The sequence below is a fragment of the Bos indicus genome, chromosome 17, assembly GCF_029378745.1.
Source record: "Bos indicus isolate NIAB-ARS_2022 breed Sahiwal x Tharparkar chromosome 17, NIAB-ARS_B.indTharparkar_mat_pri_1.0, whole genome shotgun sequence".
NCBI classification, from domain to species: domain Eukaryota; kingdom Metazoa; phylum Chordata; class Mammalia; order Artiodactyla; family Bovidae; genus Bos; species Bos indicus.
The window spans coordinates 44435114-44461050 of NC_091776.1; the positions used below are offsets into that span (position 1 = coordinate 44435114).

The 25937-nt window shown below is 42.2% G+C and overlaps 1 long non-coding RNA gene across 1 annotated transcript in view; it reads right to left on the bottom strand.

Annotated features, from left to right (window-relative positions):
- Positions 1 to 251: 251 nt before the first annotated feature.
- LOC139176716 (uncharacterized) overlaps positions 252 to 25937 on the bottom strand; it is a 31173-nt gene continuing 5487 nt past the window's right edge. Inside the window, exons 2-3 of the long non-coding RNA XR_011561128.1 lie at positions 20115 to 20192; positions 252 to 3686 (exon numbers count right to left, since the gene is read on the bottom strand). This is a non-coding gene — a long non-coding RNA (uncharacterized lncRNA). The remainder of the gene's footprint in view (positions 3687 to 20114; positions 20193 to 25937) is intronic.

The window sequence follows — 25937 nt, forward strand, 5'->3', positions numbered from 1 at the left end:
AACCGGTCAGGGCAGGCGCGAAGGAGGCCAGACTGGTCTGCACGGTCCTGCCGCCTGGATGCGGGAGGGAATTGGCGCAGGGGGCTCCTCCGAGGGATTTGGAGGGAACATGGGTATTTGAAGGGAGACCGGCTCGGAGCGGACCTCCCGGATCTGCACGCAGATCCCGTCGGTTCTCGCTTTCGACTTTGAGTCTCCCTCTCCGGGGTGCATATAAGTTAAATAAACAGGGTGACATATACAGCCTTGACGTACTCCTTTTCCTATTTGGAACCAGTGTGTGTTGCTTCCTGACCTGCATACAAATTTCTCAAGAGGCAGATCAGGTGGTCTGGTATTCCCATCTCTTTCAGAATTTTCCACAGTTTATTGTGATCCACCCTGTTTATTTAACTTATACGCAGAGTACATCATGAGAAACGCTGGACTGGAAGAAACACAAGCCGGAATCAAGATTGCCGGGAGAAATATTAATAACTTCAGATATGCAGATGACACCACCCTTATGGCAGAAAGTGAAGAGGAACTCAAAAGCCTCTTGATGAAAGTGAAAGTGGAGAGTGAAAAAGTTGGCTTAAAGCTCAACATTCAGAAAACGAAGATCATGGCATCCGGTCCCATCACTTCATGGGAAATAGATGGGGAAACAGTGGAAACAGTGTCAGACTTTATTTTTCTGGGCTCCAAAATCACTGCAGATGGTGACTGCAGCCATGAAATTAAAAGACAGTTACTTCTTGGAAGGAAAGTTATGACCAACCTAGATAGCATATTCAAAAGCAGAGATGTTACTTTGCCAACAAAGGTCCGTCTAGTCAAGGCTATGGTTTTTCCTGTGGTCATGTATGGATGTGAGAGTTGGACTGTGAAGAAGGCTGAACGCCGAAGAATTGATGCTTTTGAACTGTGGTGTTGGAGAAGACTCTTGAGAGTCCCTTGGACTGCAAGGAGATCCAACCAGTCCATTCTGAAGTAGATCAGCCCTGGGATTTCTTTGGAAGGAATGATGCTAAAGCTGAAACTCCAGTACTTTGGCCACCTCATGCGAAGAATTGACTCATTGGAAAAGACTGATGCTGGGAGGGATTGGGGGCAAGAGGAGAAGGGGACGACAGAGGATGAGATGGCTGGATGGCATCACTAACTCAATGGACGTGAGTTTGAGTGAACTCCGGGAGTTGGTGATGGACAGGGAGGCCTGGCGTGCTCCCTTCATGGGGTTGCAAAGAGTCTGACACGACTGAGCGACTGATCTGATCTGATCTGATCTCCGGGGTGCTTCCGAGACAGCCTTCTGGCAGATGAGGTGGGCCCGCTCAGGTCATCGCCCTGGATCAGGGACGCTGCAGGCCGACAGAGCTCTCCTGGCAGGTGCCAAGCAGACGGCTGCCACTAGGGATGCACAGGAAATGCGTCAGTGCAACCAGGGGCAGGACAAACTACAACTCCTAGAAGCCTCCGCGGCCGTTCCTCCTGTGCCTGCGTTTCTGACAGACGACCATCCGAACTGGGCACGGCAGCCAAGAGGCGCTGGCCAGTGAAGCAGTGACCTTGGGCGGAGGTACGCGGGCTTTCAAGAATACAGAGTATTAAAACAGTTGACATCAGTAGCACAAAGGTGGGAGGGGTCTAATTTGAGTTAAAAGTGTTCTAAGGTTCCTGCTTTTCTGAATGGTAAGAGTCCTAATTTATACTTTAATAACGAAGAGTCTTTCTGTTGTATAAGCTGCTACGGCTAAGTCGCTTCAGTCGTGTCCAACTCTGTGCGACCTCATAGACAGCAGCCCACCAGGCTCTGCCATCCCTGGGATTCTCCAGGCAAGAACACTGGAGTAGGTTGCCATTTCCTTCTCCACTGCGTGAAAGTGAAAAGTGAAAGTGAAGTCGCTCAGTCGAGGCCGACTCGTAGGGACCCCATGGACTGCAGCCTACCAGGCTCCTCCATCCATGCAATTTTCTAGGCAAGAGTACTGGAGTGGCTTGCCATTGCCTTCTCCTGTATAAGAGAATTTTTAAAATTAATCTTTAATTGAAGGATAATTGCTTTACAGTATTGTGTTGGTGTTGATTACCAAACATCAACATGTGTCAGCCATAAGTTAACCCATGTTAACCCATGTTCCCTCCCTGAGTGAAATTTTTATGAAAATTAATTTTCCAGAAAATTGGGAGTGGCCATTTTTCCTTTCGGGATGGGGATGGGGAAATCTTTTAAATGTCTGTCTTAATGTAAAACAGCTGGATTCTCATATGTGCTTCTGGAAGTATATAAACAAATCTGGCTTCACATAGGTATGTCCTTGGAAAAGGACAGAATATTTTAATATACTTAGAGGATTGTGCATATTCTTCTCAGAAAAAGGTGAACAGGAATAGGTCAGTTGCAATGTACCATTTGTGACCAGTTAGGTGAACTTTTTCTACTCTATTATATTAAAACTCATTGGTCTGGCTTGCTCTTTGAATAGATAATTTTATCAGGCATAACTTTGTAATATCATGCATTGGTCATTTGGAAACTATCCTTTCACTGTCTAATGCAGATCTTCCAAATGTTGATACTTTCATTGTACAGTATGAAAACTGGTGAATACTGGTGAAAGCTGGTCAATATCATCATTGACTCTAAGTGTTGGGAATCTGTGAAGTTCACAGTGGCAGATAAAAGATTTCCAAAATTCTGTTTTCATTTGAACACTCTAGTTTTATGTTGGCAAAAAATGTTGTTCCTCGTTTCCTTTGAATGACAACTCACTTGGTTGATTGTTGAGATGTCTGCCATATCCCCACGTCTTCTTTCAATTCTTCTTTCATGCAGAGTTTAGCTCCCAACTCAAATAATCACACCAGTGCTTTTGGGGGAGACAACTATGGAACTTCAGGATGCAGCACAGAATATTTGTTAAAAAGATACTAAACAGATATGGACTCAAGAGTTGAGATTTTTATAATAAAAAAGTATTTTTCACTGCTCCATCAAGGACATCCAGAAGTGAAACTGGTCCTTTTCTTTTTTTAACTGTGAGTGTAGTGATGAAGAATATGATGGCAACTAATAAACAGACTTTGGTGCCACATCCTCGATGCACACTGAGTGCCCACAATTGTATGCCTATTTCTTTTGCACCATCGGCACAAGTTCAACACACTGGGTAAAATCTTAAGTTTGGAATGTCAGTGCTCACTATAAAATTCTCTCAACTTTTCTGTATGTTTGAAAATTTTCATAATAAAATATTGAAGGAAAATACTGTGGAAGAGAAACTTTTCAATAAATTGTGTACTAACAGTCAGATAGCTATACAAGAATAGAAAAAAAGATTGCTGCCACACGATATATTTAAAATAAATTCTAAATTCATTATTAAACATAGAAAGGAAGACTCTAGAAGTTTTACATTGAAGTGTAGAGTTAGCATCCTTTGCCCACTGGTTTGTTAACCGATCTGTTACCTACTAAGTTCTCATGTGGTGTTAGTTTTTTGTGCTGCTATAACAAATCACTACAAACTTGGTGGCTTAAAACCACACACATTTATTATCTTACACTTCTGAAGGTCAGAGGTCTAACAGAGGTCTTCCTGGGCTAAATCGAGGTGTTGGCAGTAAGATAGGCTGGAACCTGAGACTCTTCACTGCAATGCTGCAATGCTTGCCCTTGGACACACCTCTGCTCAAGCAACAAGCTACAAAAAAAGTATACAAGATTAAAAATAACTACATGCATGTGCAGTTGTGGCAAATTCTGGACAAAAGATACAGAGAGAGACCAATGCCACTTTTAAAGAGCCAAGAGCAAAAGCAGGGTACTACACATGCCCCCTGTACACAACACCACCTAAGCAAAACACCTAAGCTGCTCCTGGAGCTAGCTATTTGTGAATGTAAAGAATAAGGGACATAATATGGCCACAGAAAGTTGCAGGTTTGTGAAAAAGGAACATTGAGAAAAGAATTTTGTATGTGGTTAGAGCTTTCTAAAGTTGGATTAAATTTAATTAGGTAAATGAATTTTATTAAGCATAGGTTTATTCAAGACTGTAATTGGTTTCTCTCTCTCATAAAAGAACAAGTTTTCCTGAAATGCTGCTCTAGATAACAGGTCATGATTTCTTGTACATTTAAGTGATCTACATTTACTTTTGATTTATCAGAAGGAAAGCTGTATGGTGAAGCCTGTAAATTATGATATGGTCTGAAAGGTTATACATGAAAAGATGAAAATCTGGCAGTTTTTCTAAGTCGGGTGACAGAGGCATTCAGGAAGGGCACCAATACAGCCCTGAAGTCTGTAGAAAGGAGGACACTAGTGGCCATGAATTTTACCACCAAGGCAAATCCTGATACCTGGAGAAAATTACAAAAGCTTGAGGCTGGATCACAAACCCAGTTGTCAACCTTGGTAGAGGAAGCTTTCAAGGTCTATAACAACCAAGACTTAGTGGAGGAAGCCAATAAGGATAAGAGGCTAATAAATAAAACCCAGCTTTTGGCTGCTGATCCACCCACCACCTCAGGAATAACCTGCAGAGCCAAGAAGGCTGTACAGACCACCAAGAAGTCACCTGGGCATGAACCAGTAGGCCTTTTGTTGGAAAGTAGGTTGCTGGCCAGGGGATACCCTGAGCACTCTCTTGTGGGACACCTGAGGGGCAACCCTCAACCAGCCCCAGTTCCTTGCAAATCTCTTTGCAAATGAGAGATTGCTGCACACCAGCTGATGAGACCTGATCACCTGCCTGGCTCCAGATCCCATTCAATCCATTCTCATCACTCCAGCAGAACTTCGGGTCACCCTTGATGTGGCAGGCAGGGAACTAAATTTCCTATAGACACTGGAGCCATCTGCCCTGTTCTGCCTTGGCCGGCTGGCCCCCTCTCCACCCACGACTGTACTGTGATGGGAGTTGACAGTAAAAGGTATGGCGATTTATGTCTCCCCTTGTCTGTGGAATTTGCTCCATTATTACTATTCATTCCTTTTTGTATATGCCACAATGCTCTGCCCCCCTTCTCAGGAGAGATTAACATAATAACCTCAGATATGCAAAAGATACCACTCAAATGGCAGAAAGTGACGAGGAACTAAAGAGTTTCTTGATGAGGATGAAAGAGGAGAGTGAAAAAACTGGCATTAAACTCAACATTCAAAGAACTAAGACCATGGCAACCAGTCCCATCACTTCATGGCAAATACAAGGGGAAAACGTGGAAGCAGTGACAGATTTTCTTTCCTTGGACTCCAAAATCACTGTGGACGGTAACTGCAGCCATGAAATTAAAAGACACATGCTCTTTGGAAGGAAAACTATGACAAACCTAGACGGCCAATTAAAAAGCAGAGACATCACTTTGCTGACAAAGGTCTGTATAGTTAAAGCTATGGTTTTTCTAGTAGTCATGTACCAGATGTGATAGTTGGACAATAAAGAAGGATGAGCACTGAAGAATTGATGCTTTCAACTTGTGGTGCTGGAGAAGACTCTTGAGAGGCTGCTGGACTCCAAAGAGATCAAACCAATCAATCCTAAAGGAAATCAGTCCTGAATATTCATTGGAAGGACTGTTACTGAAGCTGAAGCTCCAATACTTTGGCTACCTGATCCAAAGAGCCAACTCAGTGGAAAAGACCCTATTGCTGGGAAAGATTGAGGGCAGGAGGAGAAGGGGGCAACAGAGGATGAGATGATTGGATGGCATCAGACTCAATGGACATGAGTTTGAGCAAACTCCAGAAGATTGTAGAGGACAGGGGAGTCAGGCATGCTGCAGTCCATGGGGTCTCGAAGTTGGGTATGACTTAGCAACTGAACAACAATGACAAAAAGCATATTCTTAAGACAGGGTCAAGTCCAAGGAAGTAAAAAATCTAAACAGAGAATACATCTGTTAGTAGCCCCAGATCACCCACCTACAGATCATCAAAATATTCCCCAAGACATCCACTAAGAAATTAGAGAACAAATAAATCCTGCAGTTTGGGATACCTCAGTGCCAGGAAGGGAAAATGTGTTCCCCAAATAAAATTAAGATTAAGGCCTGGGGGAAAATACCCCTGGAAGAGACCCCTGAGGCCCTGAAGGGAACCCAACCACTGCTCAGCAAATTTCTAAAACACAGACCCATTAGGCCTTGCCAATCCCCTTGTAGCATCCCAATCCTCCCTGTTCAGAATCCTAACAGGGAGTATCCATTGGTATAAGACTTATGAGCAATGAACGAGGCAGTCATCCCTATTCACCCACTGGTGTCAAACCCAAACACCCTCCTCACACAAGTGCCAGGGAGCACTATTTGTTTTGAACCTCAAAGGTGCATTTTTCTGTATTCCCCTGCATCCAGACTCTCAATACCTTTTGCATTTGAATGGAGGGACCTTGACACCTGCAACTCCAATACTTTGGCTGCCTGATGCAAAGAAATGACTCATTTGAAAAGACCCTGATGCTGGGAAAGATTGAAGGTGAGAGGAGAAGGGGACAACAGAGGATGAGATGGTTGAATGGCATCACCAACTGGATGGACTGAGTAAGCTCCAGGAGTTGGTGATGGACAGGGAAGCCTGGCGTGCTGCAGTCCATGGGGGTTTCAAAGAGTCAGACATGACTGAGTGACTGAACTGACACCCTGTAGATTACCCAATACACATGGACAGTCCTGCAGGGTATTCAGGACAGCCCCCATTGTTTTGGAAATGTGTTAACAAGGGAGCTGAGGGAACTGAGCCTGGAGAAGGGAACTTTGCTACAATATGTTAATGATTTATTGATCAGTCTCTCAAACCAAGGTTCAGATCTCACAGCAATGGTTTGAATATTTAGAAATTTTTCCCCAGGGGCACAAGCCCTGTGCAGCAATTAGCACATTACCATCTCCAGCCACAAAGAGGCAACTCTGAGGCTTTCTTGGGATGGCTAGGTTTTATTGTATCTGGAATCCAAATTATGGCCTTATAGCAGAACCCCTATGTGAGGCTCTAAGGGGAGAAGAAAGGGAGCCCTTTCAATGGAATAGGGAACACCAACAGGCCTCTGAAATTCCTGAGACTGAGTTGAGTAGAACACCAGCATTGGAACTTCCAAATTTGGCCAAGCTCTTTACCCTGTATGTTCACCAGAGGTCAAAGGTAGCACTAGGAGTCTTGACCCAAAACCTGGGACCGAGTTAGAGACCAGTGGCTTACTTTTCAAAATAATTGGACCCAGTGGCCCTGGGATGGCCAAGCAGCCTGCAGGCAGTAGCAACCAGAGCCCTGTTGGTAATGATGCTTCCAAGCTCACCCTGGGACAACACTTCAATGTATTAACCCTTCACTGACAGCTTATGGTGAACGATGTCGGATTCGTGATCTCCAAAGATGATTTAGCTTCAGGATCAAGGACCAGGCTGATCACTCAGAGTTTTTGTGTGGTAGAAGTTTTATTACAGTGAAAAAGGACAGAGAAAGCTTTGAACATACACATCAAAAGGGGGATGGAGAGTGCCCCACTTGCTAGTCTTATCAAGGACTTATACACTTTTACCAGACTCATTCCCATAACATACATCTTAAATTAACAAGATTAAGCAGAAGGTTCTTGTTAAGAAAGAGAAACATGTCCTTGAACAAGATACATTGTTGTTATATAATCATTAGTACAGAGCTTAAGGAAGAACATACCCTTGAGCAAGATGAGTTGTTTTGTTGTGTAATCATTAGCTCTGGGCTTAAAGAAATTTCGTCTTAAAAACTGTTGTCATAAAACCCCAGTTCAAGAAAAAAACATCTTACATGACTAAGACAACGCGATGCAGAAAAAAACGTTTGTTCCTTTCTCCTCCTCGAGAGCCCCAGACCCCTTTCTCCACCTCAAGGGCCCTGGACTTCTTCCTTCTTGAGGGTCCTGGACACCTTATCAACTTACCTAAGAATCAGCTCTCTCATCATCTGGTACAATCTGTGCTGGAGATCAAAGGACATCACTGGTTAACTGGAGGAAGGTTAACAAAATAATACCTTACAGGTGTGCTGAACCCTGAACCCAGCAACTCTGCCCATTGGTTGAGAGTGCAGGCTTAGTGTATCAACGTATAGAGACCATAGAACAAACTAACTCCAGCAGCTCTGATCTTCTAGATGAGCCTCTTGACAGCTCTGAGGTCAAATGGTTTACTGATGAGAGCAGTAAAACTAGATATGAGAACCCAAAAGGAAGGGTATTTCATAGTTAGTCTAGATGAATTCATAGAAGCCAAGGTCCTGCCAGCCCAGACATCAGCCCAGAAGGCTAAACAAACTGTATTAATGACTGTTTTGCAATTAGGGAAGAATAAGAAATTAAATATTTTTGCTGACTCTAAATATGGATTCCATGTGCTATATGCTCATGCTGCCATTTGGAAGAAAGAGGAATGTTAACCACTAGAAATTCTGCCATGAAACATAGAGGTTAGATTCTGGCTCTTCTAGAAGCAGCACAGCTTCTGACCCAGGTAGCATGCACTGTAGGGGCCATCAGAGGGATGGATCTTTTGTGAGCCAAGGGAACAGCAAAGCTGATCAAATCACAAAACAGGCAGCTGAACAAGGTATGGCTCTAGTGACTGGTCCCCCTGAACTTTCTATTCTAGCCTTCCCAGTGTTCCCTATCAGTCAGTTCAGTTGCTCAGTCATGTCCGACTCTTTGTCACCCCATGGACTGCAGCACACCAGGCTTCCCTGTCCATCACCAATTCCCAGAGCTTGCTCAAACTCATGTCCATTGAGTTGGTGATGCCAGCCATCTCATCCTCTGTCGTCTCCTTCTCCTCTTGCCTTCAACCTTTTCCAATGAGTCAGTTCTTCCCATCAGGTAGCCAAAGTATTGGAGCTTCAGCTTCAGCATCAGTCCTTCCACTGAATATTCAGGACTGATTTCCTTTAGGATGGACTGGTTGGATCTCCTTGCAGTCCAAGGGACTAAGAGTCTTCTCCAACACCACAGTTCAAAAGTATCAGTTCTTTGGCCCTCAGCTTTCTTCAGTGTTCCCCATCAGTTCAGTTCAGTGGCTCAGTTGTGTCTGACTTTGTGACCCCATGGACTGCAGCACACCAGTCCTCTCTGTCCATCATCAATTCCTGGACTTTACCAAGACTCATGTCCATTGACTTGGTGATGCCATCCAACCATCTCATCCTCTGTCATCTCTTCTCCTCCCGCCCTCAATCTTCCCAGCATCAGGGTCTTTTCAAATGAATCAGCTCTTTGCATCAGGTGGCCAAAGTATTGGAGTTTCAGCTTCAACATCAGTCCTTCCAATGAATACCCAGGACTGATCTCATTTAGGATGGACTAGTTGGAGCTCCTTGCAGTCCAAGGGACTCTCAAGAGTCTTCTCCAACACCACAGTTCAAAAGCATCAATTCTTCGGCACTCAGCTTTCTTTACAGTCCAACTTTCACATCCATATATGACTACTGGAAAAACCATAGCCTTGACTAGATGGACCTTTGTTGACAAAGTAATGTCTCTGCTTTTTAATATGCTGTCTAGGTTGGTCATAACTTTTCTTCCAAGGAGCAAGGGTCTTTTAATTTCTTGGCTGCAGTCCCCATCTGCAGTGATTTTGGAGCCCCTAAAAATAAAGTCCGGAGACGGCAATGGCACCCCACTCCAGTACTCTTGCCTGGAAAATCCCATGGGCGGAGGAGCCTGGTAGGCTGCAGTCCACAGGGTCGTGAACAGTCGGACATGACTGAGCAACTTCACTTTCACTTTTCACTTTCATGCATTGGAGGAGGAAATGGCAACCCACTCCAGTGTTCTTGCCTGGAGAATCCCAGGGACGGGGGAGCCTGGTGGGCTGCTGTGACCCACCGTGGGGTCACACAGAGTTGGACACAACTGAAGCGACTTAGCAGCAAAAATAAAGTCTCTCACTGTTTCCACTGTTTCCCCATCTATTTCCCATGAAATGATGGGACCAGATGCCATGATCTTAGTTTTCTGATTGTTGAGTTTTAAGCCAACTTTTTCACTCTTCTCTTTCACTTTCATCAAGAGGCTCTTTAGCTCTTCTTCGCCTTCTGCCATAAGGGTGGTATCGTCTGCATCTGAGGTTATTGGTATTTCTCACGGCAATCTTGATTCCAGCTTGTGCTTCGTCCAGCCCAGTGTTTCTTATGATGTACTCTGCATATAAGTTAAATAAGCAGGGTGACAATGTACAGCCTTGATGGACTCCTCTCCCAATTTGGAGCCAGTCTGTTGTTCCATGTCCAGTTCTAAGTGTTTCTTCTTGACCTGCATACAGATTTCTCAGGAGACAGTGTTCCCCATACAAATAAGAAAATGCTGAGAAATGGGGCTATGTAAAAGGAACACAGGCTGGTATAAAAAGGAGGATAAGCTTCTAATCCCTGAGGCCCAACAATGGAAACTCACTAAGAGCAACGTGATGCCACCCACCATGGGAGGGATGCACTATGAGACTTGATGCAAAAGGCTCTTTTAGGGAAGGGACTTAAAATAACAGCAAAATAAGTAACACCTGCCTATGATTTACATGCCCATAATAACCCACATGCTAAGTCATTTCAGTCGTGTCTTCGCCTCCTTAGTTACTCAGGTCAATCCAATGCTGAGGGACATATCCAGGGGGAGACTGGCAGTTAGATTTCACCTGAATGCCCTGACAATCAGGTATCTTCTGGTGTTTGTTGATACTTTCACAGGATGGGTTGCAGCCACCCCCACCCAATCCGAAAGGCTATGGATGTCTGTAAGCACCCCCTTTTTTTTCTTTTTTAAAAAAATATTGTTATTTTTAACTGACTGATGATTGGTTTACAATATTGGTTTGATTTCTGTCATACACCAACATGAATTAACCATAGGTATTCCTTGGTTTGGACTTCCAAAATTCCTCCAGAGCAACCAAGGACCCTCTTTTATAGCCAGAATCACACAAGGGTTCACAGTAGCCCTAGACACAAGCAACACACCTCTAGGCACCTCCACTCTTCAGGGAAGGCAGAGAAAATGAGCCATACTTTAAAAGAAAACTTTAGCAAAGCTCTGTGAAGAAACTCATGAACCCTGAACCAACTTGCTTCCTACTGCACTACTCAGGGTCTGTGTACCCCCCCAGGAGTGGTCTGAGGCTTAGCCCACTTGACCTATAGGAGGCCTTTTCTTACTACTGACACTCTACTGGATGAGGCCCTGAGCCAGACCCTGAGGTAGAGTATTAATCTAGGACGAGTTCAGAAGGCAATCCAGGACTATGCCCACAAGACACTACTCCCACTAAAACTGCAGAGGAAGGAGCAATTCCTTCACAAATAAACCCTGGGGCCAAGTTCTTCTCAAAACCTGGAAAAAGGGGCCCCGAAGACCAAGTATTGCCAAAATGAAAGGGCCTCTATAAAGTACTTTTACCAATCCTAGTGCCGTCAAACTGCAAGGGATATCCAATTCCCTTTCTACAGACTAAAGCTTTTACCTCCAGAAATCCACAGGTCACAACAGAAGAATACATCTGTGAGTCAGTGGAAGATCTGAGATACCTTCTCATAAGACAGGTGTCATCATAAGTAAAATGATGTAGTGGATTGGCCCCTATTTGAAGCCTTAACGGGACTTGGGACCTCTCCTTCCCTTGGCTAAGGTGGTTCTTAATGATCATCTGGCCCTTGACTGCCTTCTGGCAGAACAAAGCAGAGTGGCTTCATAATTTTGGCAGGAGCAATATCCCCTCCCTTGTCTGGTCAACGATTAAGGAAGCCCAAATTAACCCTGGTTCCTTCCTTTTCTAGGCCCTTTAATGGCTATTGCTCTTCTTCTCCTTTTTAGCTTTTGTTTGTCTAACCTTTTGATTAAGTTTGTGTCTTTTAGGCTCCAACAGTTTGAAGTAAGGCGTATGATGGCTCAAGGAATTCAGCTTATTCCAGTGCAAAGTGGGCCAGGTGCCTACAGTCCTTGGAACAGTCAGCGAGGGATGTCTATCTCTAGGATAGGCTAGGGTCTGTAGCTCCTGCCCAGAAGGAAGAAGTTTCAGCAGAAGAGACCTTCAGTTCCTTAACCCTTATGAATAAGGGTGTGGAGTCACTCAGTGGGGAATGAGACAGGCTGGGACCTGGGGAACCTTTAGTGCAATGCTTGCACATGGACACACCTCTCCTCAAGCAACAGAATAAAGAAACTGTATGGGGCTAAAAATAATTGCATGCATGAACAGCTGGGGCAAATTCTGGACAAAAAGATACAAATAGACCAAAAAAACCAAACTGCCATTTTTGAAGATCCTGGACCAAAAACAGGGTACTGTGCAGGCCTCCTGCACACACCACCACCTCGGGGTAGACAAAACACCTAAGCCACTCCTCCACCCCTGGGCACACCCCTACCCTCACCTTACGAAACAGAGATCCCCAACCCTGGGGCCACAGATCACTCCGTGGCCTGTTAGGAAACTGAGCCATACAGCAGGTGAGCAGCAAGTGAGCCAGTAAAGCTTCATCTGTATTTCAAGCTGTTTCCCATCACTCCCATTACCACCTGACCTCCACCTCCCATCAGATCAGCGAGGGCATTAGATTCCCATAGAAATGCAAACACTGCTGTGAACTGGGGCTGGGAGAGATCTAGGTTGTGGGCTTCTTATGAGAATCAGTTAAAACTATTCTCCAGCCCCATCCTGCCTTTGTCCGTGGAAAAACTGTCCTCCACAGAATCAATCCCCTGCTCCCAAAAAGGTTGGGGACCACTGCCATAAAAGGAACAAATTCACCCTCTACTCAAGGAACAAGCAAGGGAACATGTTGTTTGTTTTTGCTCCATCCTGCTATAGCAGGAGTCCAAATAAAGCCTTGCCTCAATTTCCTATCTGGCTGCTAGTCAATTTCTATTGACTGGGGAAGTCCACAAACCCTGGTCCGTGAGAAGATGAGTTACTTTTTCTCTTACTTTTCTACTATTTGCAAATGAGACCCATAACTGGCCAATAGAGCTCACCTCTCTGACACCCCAGTCCCCATCCTGCAAGCCTAAGGCATCTCATCACAGGAAGCCAGGTTTCTATCACTAAGCTTAGGCCCATTTAAATTATAACCTGTGGGAATGCACTTCCTTCCCAAGAACATCAGTTCAGTTCAGTCACTCACTCATGTCTGACTGTTTGCGACCCCATGGACTGTAACACACCAGGCTTCCCTGTCCAGCACCAACTCCCGGAGCTTACTCAAACTCAGGTCCATAAAGTTGGTGATGCCATCCAACCATCTCATCCTCTGCCATCCCCATTTCCTCCCTCCTTCAATCTTTCCCAGCATGAGGGTCTTTTCAAATGAGTCAGTTCTTTGCATCAGGTGGCCAAAGTAGTGGAGTTTCAACTTCAGCTTCAGTCCTTCCAATGAATATTCAGGACTGATTTCCTTTAGGATAGACTGGTTTGATATCCTTGCAGTCCAACAGCCTCTCAAGAGTCTTCTCCAACACCACAGTTCAAAAGCATCAATTCTTCAGCACTCAGCTTTCTTTATGGTCCAACTCTCACATCCATGCATGACTACTGGAAAAACCATAGCTTTGACTAGACGGACCTTTGTTGGCAAAGTGATGTCTCTGTTTTTAATATGCTGTCTAGGTTGGTCATAGCTTTTCTTCCAAGGAGCAAGCGTTTTTTAATTTCACAGCTGCAGTCACCATCTGCAGTGATTTTGGAGTCCAAAAAAATAAAGTCTGTCACTGTTTCCATTGTTTCCCCATCTATCTGCCATGAAGTGATGGGACCAGATGCCATGATCTTCGTTTTCGAATGTTAAGTTTTAAGCCAGCTTTTTCATTTTCCTCTTTCACTTTCATCAAGAGGCTCTTTAGTTCCTCTTCACTTTCTGCCATAAGGGTGGTGTCACCTGCATATCAGGTTATTGATACTTCTCTCAGCAATCCTGGTCCCAGCTTGTGCTTCATCCAGCCCAGCATTTCACATGATGTACTCTGCATATAAGTTAAATAAGCAGGGTGACAGTATACAGCCTTGACATACTCCTTTCCCAATTTGGAACCAGTCCGTTGTTCCATGTCCTGTTCTAAATGTTGCGTCTTGACCTGCATACAGATTTCTCAGAAAGCAGGTCAGGTGGTCTGGTACTCCCATCTCTTGAAGAATTTTCCAGTTTGTTGTGATCCACACAGTCAAATGTTTCAGCATAGTCAATAAAGTAGAAGTAGATGTTTTTCTGGAACTCTTACTTTTTCTATGATCCAACGGATGCTGGCAATTTATCTCTGGTTCCTCTGGCTTTTCTAAATCCAGCTTGAACATCTGGAAGTTCACAGTTCACGTACTGTGAAAGCCTTGCTTGGAGAACTTTGAGCATTACTTTACTAGCGTGTGAGATGAGTGCAATTGTGCAGTAGTTTGAACATTCTTTGGCATTGCCTTTCTTTGGGATTGGAATGAAAACTGACCATTTCCAGTCCTGTGGCCACTGCTGAGTTTTCCAAATTTGCTGGCATATTGAGTGCAGCACTTTCATAGCATCATCTTTTAGGTTTGAAACAGCTCAACTGGAACTCCATCAACTCCACTAGCTTTGTTCATAGTGATGCTTCCTAAGGCCCACCTGACTTTGCATTCCAGGATGCCTGGCTCTGGGTGAATGATCGTGGCTATCTGGTTCATTAAGATCTCTTTTGTATAGTTCTTCTGTGTATTCTTGCCACCTCTTCTTAATCTCTTCTGCTCCTGTTAGGTTCATACTGTTTCTGTCCTTTAGTGTACCAAGAACATAAAAGTCAAATTAAAGCATAAATAAAAGCACTGATTTCAGTGTTCCTCTGAAGTCGCTGTTGCTGCCTTCTCTGTGCAGGGATCCTTTGGCATCCCAGCCCTGGTGGCTCTTCCTGTATAAGCCCAGGTCAGGATGAGGGTGGTCTGGGGCACAAAGGCCACCAAATTGACAGCAGTACATGAGCGTGGCTGAACACCACTGAAAGCCTAGCGGGCTTAGAAAGGCAAGCAAAACTTTTAAATCTGGCTCACAGAGTATTTTCTTTCCCTTTATAAATGTTCAGCTAGTGCCTTCTGGGATCCATCTTTCACAAGTACGTTATACAGAGATCACTTTCTGCTTAGTAACTTATTGCTCACGTTTTCCATTGACCAGGGTGCCCAAGCCCCACTGGCGTAAGACTCCATTGGCTAAAATCGTTGCAAGTCCGTTGGCCAATTCCCGGCCGCTGCGTTGCCCGGAGACAGCATCCTGCCTAGCAACGGGAGGTTCACGGTCGCCATTGGCAGTAATTCTCATTAAATTTTTCCTCAGAGGAAAAAGTATTTTCCCTCAGTCACCTCTCTCACTTTGCAAGCCTTATACCTGAGCGAATTTTAATGTCTCTCTTTTTTACCTTTAAAATAATTCTTGTTTCTGTATCTTCGTTTTCATCCTTCAGTATTTTTTAAGTTTCGTAGACTGTCAGATATTAGTCACCAGAAGCATGGTTTCATAGGCCCAGTCTAACCTAATCTAGAGACTGGCATCTGGACGGCTGCCAGATATTCTAGAAATGTCAGTGACAGAATGAATCTGCCTTGTTGTGTGTTTGGCCCACATCTCCAAGAGTCACTGTTTCCTTTCAAGACAGTGTGTGTTTCCCATCCATGCTGAATGCATTCAGATATTTTCCAATGGTCTTAAGCAGCCTGAGAATTTACTAATGAAACACCAGATTAATTAGTATGTAAATTATGTGTTCATTTTTATGCCCTATTATAAACTGGTTTATAAATTCATAAGCTTAACTCTATTTTTGAAAGCTATTAATTATTTTTGTCAAGAAAGTTAAAAGCACTTACAGCTTTTTTCAGATTTTTTTCAACTGCATTTTTTAAAAAATTAATTTTATTTTTGGCTGCTCTGGGTCTTCATCACTGTGCACAGGCTTTCTCTAGGTGCACCAAGTGGTGGCTACTCTCTAGTTACAGTGTGCCAGCTTCTACTTGTGGTGGCTTATCTTGTGAAGCATGGGCTTCAGGCATGGGGGCTCAGTAGCTGTGGGGCAAGGGCTTAGTTGCCCCGCAGCATGTGGAATCTTCCTGGACCAGGGATTGAACCCCTCTCCCCTATATTGGCAGGTGGATTCTTAACCACAGGACCACCAGGGAAGTCCTCTACTGCATTGTGATCTATAAGTGATACACAAATATTGAACTTATGTTAAACCTGCCGCTGCTGCTGTTGCTGCTGCTGCTGCTAAGTCGCCTCACTCGTGTCTGACTGTGCAACCCCATAGACGGCAGCCCACCAGGCTCCACCGTCCCTGGGATTCTCCAGGCAAGAACACTGGAATTAAACCTACAATTTGTTAAATTTTACATTATGTATATTCCCATTAAAATATTTTTGACTCAAGACAGTAAACATCAAGCACCTCTGTAATATATTCTTCTCTTGTCTTCCTTGCCCCCCACCACACAGTCCCACCACATCCCTAGGCAACTGGCAATCTGCTTTCTACCAATAACATTTAATTTTTATCATACAGATTTTTATATACATGGAATCATACACTAGATAACTTCTCTTTTTCTTTTCTGGACTGTCACTCAAAATAATCATTTGGGGATTTATCCATGATGTTGTATTAATTTATTCCATTTTATTGCTGGGTTGTATTCTGTTTGTTCATCTATTACCTGGACATGCGCCACTTGTTAATTCATTATCTTGGAAAACAGACATGGAAAATGAGTGTTCTAATTAGAGGTGCCCAAATCCACAATTTCTAACACTGTCAAACAACTACAAAACACAAAGTTGCCAACTTCTTTTTTTTTTTTTTTTTGCTGTTCCAAGTTGCTTGTGCGAGCTTAGTTCCCCAACCAGGAATTGAACCCAGGCCTTTGGCAGTGAAAGGGCAAAGTCCTAATCACTGGACTGCCAGGGAATTCCCCCAGATCTTTCTAGAAGCAGTAAAATCCACTGGAGATTTTTCAAGGGCATGGTGGCTAATTTAAGATTTCTATAGATGATATTTTGTCTGCTGTATTGAACATCTCCAGACCTCCTGTTATTTCACATATTGCTATTTCAGCTAGTTAATATTCTTCCTGTCAATTTTCGACCTGGACCTGACTTTTAAGAACAGTCAAGGAACATATCCATATGGCGGCCTCCCTGGGGTTTATTTCTGGAATGTTATTCCAGATGTGAGTGTATTAAATTAATGTACACAGATTGAGTCATAGAGAAGAAGGAAGTTTTAGTCATGACCTTTTACTTTATTACTAACATGATTATGAATTAATCCTTGAAAATGAAGTTAACCATATAAAATAATCTAGTTTAATCTTTTTAAGCAAAGAACTCAGTGCACAAGACAATGTCAATTGCTGTAATCTCAAAGAGAAAACATCAATTTAAAAATATTTTCTAACAAAAATGAACTATTTTGTTAGGCAGGTGCTTTTCTAAACTGTGTAGCGGAATTGTGAATTCTTACAGCCATCCTGAAAGGCAGTTTCATAACATGTATCTAGGGCCTTAACAATATTCATATTGTTTTATTATATAAAATCCCACTTCCAGAAATCTATCCTAAAGATTTAAGCAGGAGTGCATTCAGAAACTTTATATAAGACTTGTAATGGAACAGTATTTATGAGACTGGAAATGTGGCATTTAATCTATAGTAAGGAAACTATTACTTAATATTCAGTGGAATATTAGACTGCTCCTAAAATGTATGTTTCAAGAACATTTAAGGATATGGAAAAGGTTCATGAACTAAGGTTAAGTAGAAAAAGAGTGAAAACCAGGAGTTTCTCTACAGCATCCGTCAAACTATGGAGAAAGAAAAATTGCTGCAGGAAAATTTTTATCCACAGAAGGTGGAAAGTAGATAGGGAAACAATGCAAACAGTGAGAGACTTTATTTTGGGGGGCTCCAAAATCATTGCAGATGGTAACTGCAGCCATGAAATTAAAAGACACTTGCTCCTTGGAAGAAAAGCTATGACCAACCTAGACAGCATATTAAAAACAGAGACATCACTTTGCCAACAAAGGTCCGTCTAGTCAAAGCTATGGTTTTTCCAGTAGTCATGCATGGATGTGAGAGTTGGACTATAAAGAAAGCTGAGCACTGAAGAACTGATGCTTTTGAACTGTGGTGTTGGAGAAGACTCTTGAGAGGTTATTGAACTGCAAAGAGATCCAACCAGTCCATCCTAAAGGAAATCAGTCCTGAATATTCATTGGGAGGACTGATGCTGAAGTTGAAACTCAATACTTTGGCCACCTGATGCAAAGAACTGACTCATCTGAAAAGACCCTGATGCTGGGAAAGATTGGAGGGAGGAGAAGGGGATGACAGAGGATGAGATGGTTGGATGGCATCACCAACTCTATGGACAAGAGTTTGAGTAAGCTCTGGGAGTTGGTGATAGACAGGGAAGCCTGGCGTGCTGCAGTCCATGGGGTCTCAGAGTCGGACACAACTGAGCAACTGAACTGAACTCACTCTTGGTGAAATGATTTCTGACTCCAGGCAAAAGCAGCATCTTTTGTTCATAAGCTCTGCACAAACCCACATTTCCCACTCCCCACCAGGTGCTCCTTCTGGTGCAGGGTCAACACAGAACACCAAGGCAAACAGAGAAGCTGGGAGAGAGCAAGCACTGCCCATTTTCCATCTCATTTCTCCTGCTGGAACATCCAGCCCCAGCTCTGACTTTCATGGGGCCAGTGGCTGTGTGTCCTGAGCTTGCCCTCAGCTGTGGTGCACTGCTCTTGGGAGCCATATTCACTTTCGGTTGCCTGCTGGTCACGCCACCCCAATGGCCCCTGCTTTGGGGGTTGGATGCTATGAAATAGAGGAAGCCAGCTGTCTCAAGAACAAGAATGGAAGGTTTGAGGAACAGCCATGATTTTCCAGGTTGGACCTTCCTGTATGAACTTTCCTACAACATTAAAAGATGTGTTTCCTTACTGCAATATACTCCTTTTATGTTTTTATAATACATAAAATATATAAAAGTATATATAAAATATGTAAAAACCTGTATACAAGTTTTTCAGGTTGGCCTCAACAATACTTCTGGCACCACTGATAACATTTATGTTCCAGATGATGAGAAACTTTTATTTTATGTGGTGTTTAAAGATGGTCCTTACTGGATGGTACTCTTATATAATTAGAGATCTTTCCTAGGAATGGTAGGGGTTCAGGAAACATATTTTGCCCTCTCCTGAAGATATTAGCTGACTCTTCTGTTGCTGCTTCTATTCTGAGTAGCAGTGCTGCACTCTTCAGTTTGGAAAGGGCCCATCTACTTGTGGGGAGGTTTTGATACCACTGTAATTTTTATCTTTGAACTCTAAATCCTTCTTTTAACATATTTGTATTGTTAAAGAAAGAAAGAACAAGCCTGAAATGGAGTCACTTGTGCTAAGCCCCAAGTCAGCAAAGCAAGACTTAATACCTAGCCCAATTGCAGTTCAGCTACTCCCAGGAATGTGGCCTTTAACCAGTCAATCTGAAATTTCCTGGCAAGCAACAGGGAAGTAATCTGCCTGACAGACCCTGCCTTCCCTCAAAGGAAGGTGATCTTGCCTGAAATAACCCTTCCTTTTGTTTATGACTTTCTTGTCCCACTCCCTTTCTGCCTTTAAAACCATTCCATTTTGTACTGTGCCTAGGAGCTCCATCCTAGTTGCTAGATGGGATGCTGTCCCATTCGTGAATTGTTGTATAAAGTCAACTGAAAAAGTGAAAGTGAAGTCGCTCAGTCGTGTCCGACTCTTTGTGACCCCATGGAATGTAGCCTATCAGGCTCCTCCGTCCATGGGATTTTCCAGGCAAGAGTGCTGGAGTGGATTGCCATTTCCTTCTCCAGGGGATCTTCCCAACCCAGGGATCGAACCCGGGTCTCCCGCATTGCAGGCAGACGCTTTAGATCTTCAAATTTACTCAGTTGAATTTTGTTTTTTAACAATATATATACCAATGAAGCAAAGGAACATGTTAAATAAATCAATACAATTTTCTCTGGTAAAGCAAGTGAATTAAAGATAAAAAAATATATCCTTCATTTTCCTGGGTTATATTCTCAAAAACAGAAGTAAAATGTAATGAGTAATCATTACTGACCTCAGTATGCTTTGTGTAAGATAACATCAAAACAGCTGAAATTAAAGTCCTGGTGTCAGAACTCAAAGTACGTGTGCTCTGTTGGAATCAGAAAGAAATCAGAGGGTCAAGAATCAAGATGGAAATCTCATCACTTAAGGCATACATACATCCAGACATTGATCTCATGCCTGCATTTTATCTTTTTGGTTGTTTGTTTATTCATTTATTTTTTTGGCTGTACTGGTTCTTTGTTGCTGCATGGGTTTTTCTCTAGTTGTAGAGAGCAGGGGCTACTCTGTAGTTGCAGTGGATGGGCTTCTCATTGCAGTGACTTCTTATGTTGCAGAGCACAGGCTCTAGGGCACATGAGCCTCAGTACTTGAGGTGCAAGGACTCAGTAGTTGCAATTCCCAGGCTCTAGAGCACAGGCTCAATAGTTGTGGTGCACGGGCTTAGTTGCTCCATAGTATGTGGGATCTTCCCAGACCAGGGATGGAAGTCATGTCTCCTGCATTGTCAGGCAGATTCTTTACCACTGAGCCACCAGGGAAGCCCTCATAGCTGCATTTTAAAACTTAGTCATGAATAAGATATTATAAAACTCACTAGTTTATAACTAACAGCTGAAGTAAATTTAAAAAGACCTCTTTCCCCCATTTTTTCCTCTAAGTCCTGCTGCTGCTGCTAAGTCGCTTCAGTCGTGTCCAACTCTTAGCGACCCCATGGACTGCAGCCTACCAGGCTCCTCCGTCCATGGGATTTGCCAGGCAAGAGTACTGGAGTGGGTCACCATTGCCTCCTTCAAGCACAGTGTTCTTAATGAAATCCTAAAACATGTATTGTTTCCATCCTACATGCAGATGTTGGAAAAGGAAAAATCTACAGAATGTGTGATGACACACATTCAAGATTATACAAGTTTGGCTGCAAAAACCCTCACAAAATGTACTTTATATGCACTAAGTATATCACTGTTATATGCATTACATATGAGACTGTGTTAGACTATTAAGACTCAGTTAAAGACGGGCTCCTGTAGTGAAAGCATATGGTGTGGATGTGTCATGGCATATCATGGCCAAATTTCATTGTTTGTGTAGTAGACACTGGAACTGAATCAAAACACCATTTAAAAGGACTCATTGGTGAATAATATCATTGGTTATAATGATTTATCAAGGTAACCTAATTCTTCCTATGGCCACAGACACCTGTCTTGGCACCTTTATATCCCACTGGCTTAATAGGAGGAAGGATATTTGAAGGAGTATTCTCTGCTACTAATCACCTGTGTGATTGGAAATCTTCCCTGTACAACAGAACAAACAACACAGCAGCAGAGCCTTTCCCTCCTGAGGGGCTCTCCTGATTCAGTCTTTAATAGATCTATTTCTCCTTCTGTTGAGTTCTACTAGATTCTTTCTTTCAAGGAACTGGTCTAGTTCATCTAGGTCTTCAATTCTGTAGGCATAGGGTGTTCATAATATTCCTAATTCTTTTACTGTCCATGAGATGAGTAGTGATGGCTCCTCTTCTTTCCTGATTGTTAGTAATTTCTAGCTTTTTTTTTCCCTTAGACAGCCTGTTTAGAGATTTTATCTTTCCAAAGAACAACTGTTGGTTTCATTGCTTTTGTCTATTGTTTTCCTGTTCTCAATTTCATTCACTTCAAATCTAATTTTAATTCTTTCTTTCCCTCATCTTACTCTGTGTTTGCTTTTGTGTTTGTGTTTAATTTTCTAGTTACCTATATTAGGGATTCCCTGGTAGCTCAGACGGTAAAGAATCTGCCTGCAATACAGGAGACCCAGGTTCGATCCCTGGGTTGAGAAGATTCCCTGGAGAAGGGAATGGCAACCCACTCCAATATTCTTGCCTGGAGAATCCTATGGACAGAGGAGCCTGGCAGGCTACAGTCCCTGGGGTCCCATACAGTTGGACACAACTGACGATAACACTTTCACACTTTTACTTTCAAGGTTGTATATTAATGATTTTAGTTCTTTTATCTTTTCTAATATATTCATTCAATATTATGAATTTCTTTCTAAACACTGCTTTCACTGCATCTCATGAATTTTGATAAACTGTATTTTCATTTTCATTTAGTTTGAAATATTTAAAAAACATCTCTGGCGAGAGTTCTTCTTTAACCCATATTTCCAAGTATTGGGGGATTTTCCAACTATCTGCTGATTTCTATTACATTGTAGTCTGAGAACATATTTTGCATGATTTACTTTCTTTTAAATATGTTCAAGTGTGTTTTTTTGCCCAGAATGTGGCATATCTTGGTGAATGTTCCATACAAACTTGAGAAGAATGTGATTTCTGCCCTTGTTGAATGATGTAGTCTGTAAACGTCTATTAAGTCCAGCTGATTGACTGTGCTGTTCAGTTCAACTATGCCTTTCCTGGATTTGCCCATTACTGAGAGTGTTGAAATCTCCAAATATAATAGTGGATTAATCTACTTCTCCTTGCAACTCTATCAGTTGTTCCCTCACATATTTTGATGTTGTTGTTAGTATATATACCTTAATATCCCTAATAATTTACTTCACTCTGAAGCCTATCTGAAATTAATATAACTACTCTTACTTCTTCTCTTCATTTAGATCTGAGTTTCTAACCTTTATCATTTTCTCTCTAAAAAACTTTTGATATTTCTCACAAGGCAGGATGACTGGCAACAAATCCTCTCAATTTTTGCCTGAAAAAGTGTTTATTTCTACTGTTTATCCCTCCTGTTAATGTAGTATATCTTTCTCCATTCATTCACTATTAATGTATCTGTGTCTTAATAATAAGTTTTCTTGTAGTCATCAGTTAGGTCTTGATTTAATTCACAAGGACAGTCTCTTTTGATGATGATTAACAAATTAGATAATTAATAATTATTTATATAGCTGGGTTAATATATACCATTTGTTTTCTATGCACTGTCCTGTTTTTTCCTTTTTTATCATATTCTTTTTCTACCATTTTTAATAGAGGATTCTATAAGATTATTCTCCTCTCAGCATATTATACTTAAATCCTTTTATACTGGTTACCCTAGAGTTTGCTACATGTACTTGTAACTAATCCAAGTTCATTTTCAAATAACACTGTACTGCCTTATGGTAACACAAGAATCTTAGAATATTCCCAATTCCTTCTTCCTAGCTTCTATTACAGCTATGATTACTAACTACATTGTTGCTATTATTTTGAACAAACTGTTATCTCTTTGAAGAATAGGGGGAAAAATGGTTTTCATTTTACCTTCACTTATTTCTTCTCTAATAATCTTCCTTTCTTCATTTAGATCTGAGTTTCTAACCTTTATCATTTTCTTTCTCTCTAAAAAACTTTTGATATTTCTCACAAGGCAGGATGACTGGCAACAAATCCTCTCAATTTTTGCCTGAAAAAGTATTTATTTCTCCTTTGCTTTGCCTTGGCTACACTGGGTCTTAGTTGTCACATATAGGATCTAGTTCCCTGACCAAGGATTTAACCTTAGTCCTCTGCATTGGGAGCATGGTCTTAGCCACTGGACCATCAGGGAAGTCCCTCTCCTTCACTTTTTTCTTTTTTTAACAGTTTAGTATAATTTATTTAACAATCTAGGAAGTTCACAGCCATCAGCAGTTACAGTGCAATTTCAGGTGCAATTGGGAATTTAGGAATCTCCATGGAGCTGTTAGCGTAGTGAAACTTGTATCTCCTTCACTTTTGAAGGATAACTTTTTAGGCTACAGGATTCGAGTTTAGTGGGTGTGGTTGTTTTTTTTTTTTTTTCCTTTCAATGCTTTAAATATTTCACTCCATTCTCTTCTTCCTTCCGTGGTTTTTGAAGAGAAATCTGAAGCAATTCTTGTGCTGATTCTCAATAGGTGAGATTTTTTTTTCTTACTTGCCTCAGTGTTTTCTCTAATTTCCATTTTCTTTATGTATGTCTCGTTGTAATTTGGGGGTTATTTATTCTGCTTGGTGTTTTTTGAGATTCCTGTGGTTTGGTGTCATTATTTTGGAAAGTCTCAGCCATCATTATTTCAAATATTTTTTGTTCTTTTCTCTTTCCCTCCTGTTGGTATTTCCTTTACATGTATGCTACACCTGTTATTTCATCAAGGTTCTTTGATAGTCTCTTTCATTTAAAACATTTTTCTCTTTTTACTTCTGCTTTGGAAATTTCTATTGGCATATTTTTACAAGTGCATCGATTCTCTCCTTCAATGTATATAGTCTGTTGATGAGCCCATCAAAGGCATACTTGATTTCTGGTTTTTGTTTTGTTTTTACATTTAGCACTTCATTTTGATTCTTCCTTAGAACATCCACTTCTATGTTTATATTACACATTTAAGAATTTGCCTGCCAATGCAGGAGATGTAAGAGACAGAAGATCAATCCCTGGGTCAGGAAGATCCCCTGGAGAAGGGCATGACAACCCATTCCAGTATTCTTACCTGAAGAATCCCATGGACAGAGGAGCCTGATGGCTACAGTCCATAGGGTCGCAAAAAATCAGATATGACTGAAGCAACTTAGCACACACGTTGTCCACTTTTTCCATTAGAACCCTCGTACTTCCAAAATCTATGCCATGTCCAAGTATGATCCTGATGCTTACCCTGTCTCTTCAACCCGCTTTTGTCTTTTAGTCTTCCTTGTAGATTTTTGGTTGCAAGTAAAACATGACATATTGGGTAAAAGAAATTGAGGTAAATAGGCTTTTAGTGTGAGGATTTACGTTTATCTGGTTAGAAGGTACTTACTTATTGTTTGCTATAGGTGTAGGTAATAGAGGCTAAAATTTCCTCTCTGGTGTATTCGTTACTGTCTCCCCTTTTGTCCTTGGATTTCCCTAGAGACTACTTAAGGTCTGAGTTCTGCAGTTCTTGCAGCTATAATCCCCTTTTATGATACAGGGTCCCTAATGGAGTGTAGTTAATGTGTGGGGCTGGGGAAGCACTCTATATAACTTATGATTAGGTCTCAGTATGTAATTGAGTCTGTATTCCTGGGCTATGACCTTACAAGTGTTTCTCAGGTTTTGTTCTGTTCCTTGCTCCCCTACCTCAGGTGAGATAGGAGGCTAGAGAAAACTGGAATTGGGTGTTTCCCTTCCCACGTGTGCCAGGCAGGAGGAGGTTGAAATTGGGGTTTTTCCTTCCCCTATGTCATGTAGGTACCAGTAAACCACAGTAGGTTAAATTCTAGTAGAACAGTTTCCCTTGGAGGGCAGACTTTTGTTAAGGAGAACAGAATACTCAGGGTGTATTCAAAATGGTTACTTTTCTCCCACCCCTACAAGGAGCAAATGGAGTGCTTTGGTCACTGGGGGTAAAATTCACGAGTGTGAAGACCCCTCTAAAACTGGCACTCTCTGGAGTTGTTAACTTTCAAGCTTGTCTACACTGAGCCTCCAGAAATTTTCCAATTCAAGTTTTAAGTTTTAATATCCTCGTACTGCCTCCAGTCTCTTGGTCAGGAAGATTCCCTGGAGGAGGGCACAGCAACCCATTTCAGTATTCTTGCCTGGAGAATCCCTTGGACAGAGGAGCCTGGCAGGCTACAGTCCAGAGGGTCGAAAAGAATAGGACACAACTGAAGCAACCTAGCAGGCACACAGGCACTGCCTCCAGTAGTGGCTTCTGCACCAAGAAGTTTTGATTCCCTTTATTTGGCTGTCTCTACAATTTTAGGATCAATTATCTATTAGATCTGAGAAGAACGGTTGATTCCCAGCTTGTTCAGCTTTTTTCTTGTTGTGAGGCTGGGAGAGACAACTTGAAACTCATTACACATTGCCTGGAATCTGGAAATCAGTTTTTCTGTTTTCACAGTTTT